Source organism: Ursus americanus, chromosome X (assembly GCF_024610735.1).
Source record: "Ursus americanus isolate L20-20 chromosome X, mUrsAme1.1.p, whole genome shotgun sequence".
NCBI lineage: Eukaryota > Metazoa > Chordata > Mammalia > Carnivora > Ursidae > Ursus > Ursus americanus.
Window position 1 is genome coordinate 87,923,830 of NC_142164.1, and position 9,106 is coordinate 87,932,935.

Genomic DNA, 9,106 nt, shown 5'->3' on the forward strand with positions numbered 1-9,106 from the left:
CTTATTTGAGAGAGAAAGAGAGAGTGAGTACAAGCCAGGGAGAGAGGCAGAGGGAGAGGGAGAAGCAAACTGCCCGCTAAGCAGGAAGCCCAATGCGGGGCTTGATCCCAGGACCCTGGGATCATAACCTGAGCTGAAGGCAGACGCTTAACCGGCTGAGCCACCCAGGCGTCCCAGAACAGCTCTTTCTTACAGAAGAATTCCAATTAATAAATGTAGAAGAAACAAGAGAAACACAAACAGCACAGTAATAAGCATCGCAAGCAGGATCTCCTGACGGATGGTAAAGTCAGTGGGCAAAAGTTTGAAGAAAAACAGGATAGATGCATGGTCTCAAAGTATCTTCTCTAAGATATTTATTAATAATGGGTTGGGGTGGGGGAGTGGTGCCTGGCTGGCCCAGACTTGATCTCAGGGTTGTGAGTTGGAGCCCCATGTTGAGCACAGAGATTACTTAACAATAAAATCTTAAAAAACGAAAACAATGGCGGGACGCCTGGGTGGCTCAGTCGGTGAAGCGTCTGCCTTCGGCTCAGGTCCTGATTCCAGTCTCCGGGGATTGAGCCACATGGGGCTCACTCAGCCGGGAACCTGCTTCTCCCCCTCCGCCTGCCCCTCCCCCTGCTTGTGCTTTCCCTCCTCTGTGTCAAATAAATAAAACCTTAAAAAAAAAAAAAAAGAAAGAAAAGAAAAACTCATAAATGAGCCCATCCTCTGACCCATAAGCCCAGTCCTGGGAATTTATCCTAAGGGAATAATTTTTTAAAAGACTTAACCGTCACCCAACTTCAACAACTGTCAACTGATTGGATGATCTCATTTCATCTGTACCCTGACCCACGTCTGCCCCTCGATTATTCGGAGGCAGGTCTCAGGCATCACTTTCTTTCATCGGTAAATACTATCTCTGAAAGGTCAGAAGCCCCCCCTCACAAAAAGTAATTGCACTACCATTATCACACCTAAGGAAAAAAAACTCCCACAATTCCTCAACGTCAGCGTGCTTGCGAGAACTCGTGAGAGCAATGTCTGGCTCACAGAGAAAACTTAAAATCAAAAGTGGTGGTAGGGGCGCCTGGGTGGCACAGCGGTTGAGCGTCTGCCTTCGGCTCAGGGCGTGATCCCGGCGTTCTGGGATCGAGCCCCACATCAGGCTCCTCCACTATGAGCCTGCTTCTCCCTCTCCCACTCCCCCTGCTTGTGTTCCCTCTCTCGCTGGCTGTCTCTCTCTGTCAAATAAATAAATAAAATCTTAAAAAAAAAAAAAAGTGGTGGTAGTTACTGGTGAGTCACCGGTTCTTGGTGTTTCTGTGTAATGGGCTCACCTCCATCATAGTGCCGCTATGACAACGCTGTGTCACCACAGCCAGATGCTCCCCATATTCCTCTGTGTGTGTGTGTGTGTGTGTGTGTGTTGTCTTTTTCAACAGTACAAATAAAACATACAGTTAGAGTCGTAAAACAAGAAATTTCGTATCTGCCCAGGGATCACGCAGATAATATCCCATACAATGGAAAATATATGTAAAAATATGTACATATCATCACAGATTGGAGCCGCCCTTTCCTACTAGCTTTATAGGTTCGTTTGCTTACCGATATTTTATTTAGGAAAAAATTCAAACCTGCCGAAGAGTTATAAGACAGCCCAAAGGAAAGAAACTGAGATGCACAGGGATTTATTTTTCTTATGGAAGGAGAGGCGCAGGGGAAGACCGCTCAGGCTGGGGTACTGGTTTCACAGGGTTATCCATGATGTAGGTTTGCTCATCTTTCTCCTCCACTATGGTCAGCATATGGTTTTAGTCTTTGTTGTCACAAAGCAGTTCCTGCCCCCCTGGGTGCGAGGCTTCAAGTTCTAGGAGAGAAAAAATAGCAGATCCAGAAGTTTTCTTATGAGGTTTTACTTGGGAAGGGACACCCATCCATCCCAGGGGTTTTGCTTGGGAAGGGACATCCACCCATCCCAGGGACTTCTACCTACATCTCATTGACCAGAATTGGAAGACAAGGCTACCCTAGAGGAAGGGGGGCTGAGGGGCCAAGTACTCTCAGAGAGGCACGTCCATCCTGAACCAAACTGGAGTTCTGTGAGGAGGAGAGACCAGAAAGGAGTGTCTGTCACAGACAGGGAGAGAATAAAGACAGAGAGGCAGCTACGTCCAGGATCCAGGCTGAAGGCAGCAGGAAGGGAAGGAACAGCAGACATGAGCCATGTTCAGAAACAACGAGCCAACCTTAGGTGACAGTAGGAAAGATGGTAAAATGAACCGTCGGGGCAGCTCTGAGCTTCCTACCCAGGCAGACAAGTGGAAGGATTGGAAGGGAGGAGCAGGACGTTATTTTTTGTGACAGTCGTGACAGTTTACTATGGGTGATTATGTCCATTGAAAGCATGGAATCGTACAATGGCCTGGAAATACAGACTCCCTTAACGGTCACCAAAAGTGTCTGAGGCAGGTACTGCCATTGCTACTTCACTGTAAAGAAAGAAAGCTGTAACTCAGAGGTGAAGTCACTTGCTGAAGGTCCCAGTCAGTAAGGCGGCATTCTCTTGCTCATGAATAGACAGCGTCTTACTTTTAGGGAGTAGATGTGGTTTGGCGCTACAGATCCTTTCATGGCAGGAAGACCATAGGGGAGGATTGCCCTCGGCACGGGAGCATCAAGGGAACCACATCCAGTGGCCGGGAGCGAGTAGAAACCCAGCCCTCTATAAGTGGGCCCTCATAAGCTGGAAAGGAGGTGGCCAAGGAAGAGTCAGCAGCCTGAGCAGTTCCTGCCCCTCCTTTCGTAGGCGAGAGGCTGGCTCGGGGCCCTGTCAGAAGTTGCGCATCTTTCCTCTAGGGCTTCCTTGGTACTTTAATTAGAGCAGTTAGCTAAGAATGTCGGGGAGGGTCTCTCTGAAGAGGCGACATTTGGGTCGAGACCGGAAGGAGCAGGAGACAGCCGTGAAGGAAGGAAGTTCTAGCAGAAAGGATGAACTTGGCACGGGTAAGGGAGGGAAAGGAGGTTGGTAGGAGAAGGACGCAGCTGGATGCGGGGAGGAACTAGGTCAGGTAGTCTGATAAGGCATAATGGAGGCAGGGAGGCCAGTTGAGAGACTGTCACAGTAGTTCAAGAAAGAAAGGAAGTTAACTTGGACTTCAGCGGCAGTGGGGATGGTGAAGCGGCCAGGTTTGGAAACAGAACGTCTGAAATTTGCTGATGAAGGGTATGAGAGAAAGAGAAAAAAAGGAATGACTTCTAAGCCCTTGACCTGAGTGAGTAGGGGAATGATCTAGCCATTTAATGAAATGGGGAAAAGACCCAGGAGAGGTCAGGGAAATGGAGGGAGAAGGTACGAATAGCTACTGTTATCCACCACCTGTTCAGTTCTTCAGTTCGGATGGTGGAGAGTACCCCATTATTTGAATATTATAAGATCTATTAAAATTTAAGTATACTTATATTAATTTATATTTAATATAAATTTAAGTATGTTAATAAATCTAGGGAGATTAATAAATCTAGAGTATATTTAAGTATATTAATATGTTAAGTATATTAATAAATCTAGGGAGAAAAATACATATAATCATCTCTGCAGAGGCTGAAAAGGCATGTGACAAGGTTGATACCCATTCTTGATTAAAAATTTAAAATATGAACAAACTGATACCTTTAGTTAATATTATTCTAGCATCATGCTTAATGGCAAACAGCGGAAGAATTCACAATTCTTATTTTAACATTGTACTGGAGATACCAACTGAGGCAACTGGATAAGAAAAATGGATTAGAGGTCTAATAGTATAGTTTTAAGGAACAGATAAAATTACTTTATGTATTATTTGAGTGATTTCAGTATATCCTTATAATATATCCTTAATACGGTATATCTTTTGTATCTTTAATATAGTATTTTTTATATAGTATACAATATAGTTTGTTTTTCATAAATAGTACCATTTCTGCAATGAAAAAAAAGAAAATAAAGAAACATAACCTGGCTAGTCTTGCCCTCCCCCAATTTGAGGTCTAATAATTGGAAAGGAGGAAGTACAACTATTATTTTCTGTACACGACGTAACTGTATACCTGGAAAAACCAGGAGACTCAACCGAGAAACTACTATAAACAATATAAGAATTCAGTAAGGTAGCAGAAAATAAGATATGTAGAAAGCAACAGCTTTCCTACATATAATTACCAGCTAGAAAATACAATGGAAGAAGATACCTCATTTATAATAGCAACAAATAATATAAAATACATAGGAATAAGCGTCACATGAAATGTGCAAAAATTATACAAAGAATACTTCAAACACATTACTGAAGTTGCAAAAAGACAATCTGAACAGAGTCATCATAAATGTCAATTATCCCTAAGTCACTTTGTAAATGAACACCATTCCAAAACAACCTGACAAATTTTTGGAGCTAGACAGACGGCCTGTAAATGTTGTTTTTAAGAAATAAACAAGCAAGGGGCCCTGGCTGGCTTAGTTGGCCGAACATGAGACTCTTGATCTCAGGGTTGTGAGTTCGACCCCCACGTTGGGCGTAGAGATGACCTAATAAAAAACAATTTTTAAAAATCCTCTGTATTATCAGAAACCAAAACACCATAAGCAACATGAAAACACAAATAGCCAAATGTTAAAAAAAAAAACAACCCCAAACCAAAAACAATTTGGCTATTACTGTAACAAAGACCTAATCTTCCTAATATAAAGCTTCTACAAATCAAACACGAGAAATACACCAATAACGCAAAAGAAAAATCGGCCAAAGATCATTGGGAATAGATAATAGAAAAAGAGATACAAGTAGGCTTTTAAATTAGGGGAAGGTGTTTGAGCTCACTCAGAAGAGAACTATAAATTAAAACTACCCAGGTAAAAAAAAAAACAGTATCAATTACATCAAAGTACAAGTTTGCCAACACATTCATACACAAAACCATGGAAAAAGCAGCACTCTTGTACGTTGCTGGTGGCAGTGCAAATTGATACAACTCCTGTGGGGAACTTAACCAGATGTACCCAAATTTCAATGAATATATTTATGCGTTCAAAGTTAATCATTCACTGCAGTATTGCTGGAAATAGCCGATGATAGAAAACAACCTATCAATAGGATAGTTGCATAATTATGGGATAGCCAAACAGTAAGAATATTCTGAGTACACAACTGTAAAAAAGAATGGACTCTATGTATTGACATGCAAAATTTTCCATTATATATTGTTTAGTAGAAAAAAGGTATGGAACAGTATAGTGTACTATTTTTTTCTAAGCAAGCTCTATGCCCAACGTAGGGCTTGAACTCATGACCCTGAGATCAAGAGTCACACGCTCTACTGACTGAGCCAGCCAGGTGCCCCGTAGTGGGCTCTCTTTTGCGTAAAATGAGAAGAAAATATATTCATAGAGGCTTCCCTTTGCCTAAAGACATTCTAGAAGGATAGCCAAGTAAGTAATACGTGGTTACAGGTTGGGATGGGGGCAAGGTGAGAATAAGACTTCACTGTATAACTTCACATATCATGTGAGTCTTAAAAGAAGTCTATGTATTCTCTAGGTAAAATATTAAATAATTAAAAGACATGGTATCGAAAGCTATGAACATGGGTGGAAGCGCAAGCTGGAGAGAGACATGAGATCAGGCTAGGGCTTTGGGTGACCTTAAGGGAATGATCCAGAAGAGAGGGAAATACAGACCATGCATTCCTAGGTGAGAGGCCACCGCAGCGCTAAGTAGTTGAGAAAGGCCCAGCTAGACAGTCAGGCTTTAAACAAGAGCACGCCATTCTTCCTCCACGAGGAGGTCATGGAAAGCATCTAAGGGAACACAAAGTACGAATCCGGCCAGGGGTGATGCCAGTTCCTCTCTTTACTTAGGATTTTCAACAGAGCTGTTAGCAAATACATTCTGATCTTCTGGTACTAAACGCCTTTTAAAAAACACCTTTGGCTGCTTGGTCACTAACACACGTAAGCCTCTGGCTGTGTCCACCTACTGACACCAACATTCACAACAAATCTCCCTAGTTGTTGGCTCTGTCCCAGTGGAGCACACAATCACAGGGGCCGTCCAGCGTTGTTAGGCTAGTTTTTGGAAAGCCACAGACAGGAATATAAACCCAACTTCCCTATAGAATGAGATAAACTGGAGTTGTATCCCACCCGACTTCAAAGCAGGAAATAAATAGGATTACCCAGGTTGCTGCGCTGTCAAAACGGACTCGCACCCCCTCTTTTATGATCGTTAGAGCTGAATTCCCATCTCCAGATATTCCTTCCTGCGGTAACACACCGAAACAACAAACTTAAAAAATAGCATTAGGTTTCGCTTTATATATTTATACCTTCTCTCTCTCCAAAATGTAGAGGTAAGTTTCAGACGTCCGTGCAAGAAAATGAAAGAAGTCGGAAGAGAGAAATGAGTAGGGTGAGATTCAGCCGGGGGTATGGTTAATAAATGCCCCAGACCTCATTCCAAAGAGCGGGCCCAAGTGAAAACGCGTCTGGTTTTCAGTGCTCGTCCAAGAAAAACACGTTCCTTAGAGACAAAGCCTATCTGTGACGCTGACACCCAAACTAAATCTACCCCACAGGGTCTTTTACAAGGAATACTGTTAACATTGTAGATCTCTTAGAAATCCATGGAATAAACAGACTCACAAATGGCACACGGCAGCTCCCGTGCCCCTTGTGGTAAAGATGGCTTTGCCCAAGCGAATGCCATTAAAGAGCCTTCTACAGGAAGTCACCACAGTACCATCCAAGGACACAGTTCCCTGATGAAAACTGACACTAAAATTTTGTTATTAAAATTCTGGGACATTATGGTCATTAAGTTCAGTGCATGCTGAGAATTAATATTCAAGTAAGACTCCCAAGTACTCTCCCAAGGATGAGTTTTAAGAAGAGGAAACCGAAAAGGTGTAAGGTTTCTTACAAGTTTGAGATGAACTGAATATTGCATTTTCTGCACAGGCGGTTGGTTACTGACTTGACTTTCGGGAAGCCTCTGTCTCTGTTCCTAACAGGAACCCTTCCGGAAGGTGCTTACTAGATCAGAAGGGGAATGCCTGCATTAAATTTACGTCTGTTTTTATGGTTGCATTCAGCAAGAGCGCCGCTCTGAAATATCTAGGCTGCCATGAGAACCAGCCGAACTTCCTTCACAAAATGTGGCATTTCATGGAGACACTTGCTCAATGGACATGCCCCAAACAAGGAGCATGATCCTAGGATGAATCAATAGGCGTGCTCCCGATAGGAAGCAGCGGGTGATTTTTCCTGTTGGCTGGCTGTTCTGAGTTCACAACTTAAAAATATGTCTTAGGCTTAACGTTATTAATAAAGATGTCAATTCTCCTCCACATACACCTATAGGTTCAGCACAATTACCACCAAAATCCCAGCAAGATTTTTTTTTGTAAGGAAAAGCTTATTCTAGGGGCGCCTGGCTGGCTCAATTGGTAGAGCATGAGACTCTTGATTTCGGGGTCATGAGTTCAAGCCCCATGCTGGGCACAGAGATTACTTTAAAAAAAAGAAAGAAAGAAAAGAAAGAAAAAAGAAAAGAAAAGAAAAGAAAAGAAAAGAAAAGAAAAGAAAAGAAGAGTTTATTCTAAAATTTATGTGAAAAGACAAAGGAACTAGAACAGCTAAAACAAATTTGAAAAAGAATGAAGCGGGAAGAATCACCCTACCCAGTTTTCAGACTTACTATATAGCTAGAAGTAATGGAAACAGTGTGGTGTCGGTGGAGGGATAGACACATAGATCAAGGATACAGAAGAGAACCCGAAGTAGACCCACACAAGGATGGTCAACTGAATTTTGACAAAGTTGCAAAGGCATTTCAACAGAGAAAGGAGAGTCTTTTCAACAAATAGCGCTGAAGCAATTGAACATCCATAGATTAAAAAGTCAACCTTCACCTAAACCTCACACCTTAAAAATGGACTCAAAATGGATCATAGATTTAAATAGAAAATTATAAATTAGAAAAAATAGAAAATCTTTAGGACCTAGGGCTAGGTGAAGGATTCGCAGACATGACACCAAAAGCACGATGCACAAAAGGAAATATTGATAATTGGACAGCATCAAAATTGAAAATGTTTTTAAAAAATTAAAAATGTTTGCTCTGCAAAAGACCCTGTTAAGAAGAAAAATAAGCAGCCTATGTGTCCATCAATGGATGAGTGGATAAAGAAGATGTGGTATGTATATATATACAATGGGATATTATTCAATCATAAAAAAGAACGAAATCTTGCCTTTTGCAACAACATGGATGGATCTAGAGAGTAAGATGCTAAGTGAAATAAGCCAGTCAGAGAAAGACAAATACCATATGATTTCACTCTTATGTGGAATTTAAAAAGCAAAACAAAGGGACAAAGGAAGGAAAAAAAGAGAGAGAGAGACAAACCAAATAACAGACTCTTTTTTTTCTTTTTAAGTAGGCTCCACACCTAGCATGGAGCCCAACACAGGGCTTGAACTCACAACCCTCAGATCAAGACCTGAGCTGGGATCGAGTCGGACACCCAACTGACTGAGCCACACAGGCACCCCTCAAATAACAGACTCTAAACTATGGAGAACAGAGGATTACCAGAGAGGAGGTGGGTAGGGGGATGGGTGAAATAGGTGATGGGGATTAAGAGTACACTTTTCTTTGTTTTAATTTAAGTAATCTCTACACCCAACATGGGGCTCAAACCCACAACCCTGAGATCAAGAGTCACATGCTCTTCTTACTGAGCCAGCCAGGGACCCTAAGAGTATACTTATCTTGTTGAGCACTGGAATTGTTGAATCGCTATATTGTACACCTGAAACTAATAGAACACTGTATGTTAACTACACTGGAATTAAAATAATAATAAAAAGATAGACAAGCTATAGACTGGGAAAAGATACTTGTAAATCACACATCTGACAAAGGACTGGTACCTAGATTATATAGAGGACTCTAAAAACTCAACAGTACAAAACAAATGAACAAACAGAAACAGACTCACTCACACATCTAGAGAACAAACTGGTGGTTTCCAGAGGGGAGGGAGTTGGGGGGATGGGAGCAATAGGTGATGGGGA

General features: G+C 42.0%; 1 non-coding gene across 1 annotated transcript; it reads left to right on the forward strand.

Annotated features, from left to right (window-relative positions):
- Positions 1–7,455: 7,455 nt before the first annotated feature.
- TRNAK-CUU (transfer RNA lysine (anticodon CUU)) lies at positions 7,456–7,528 on the forward strand. Its single transcript has one exon. It is a non-coding gene; the product is annotated as a tRNA-Lys (tRNA).
- The last annotated feature ends 1,578 nt before the right edge of the window (positions 7,529–9,106 follow it).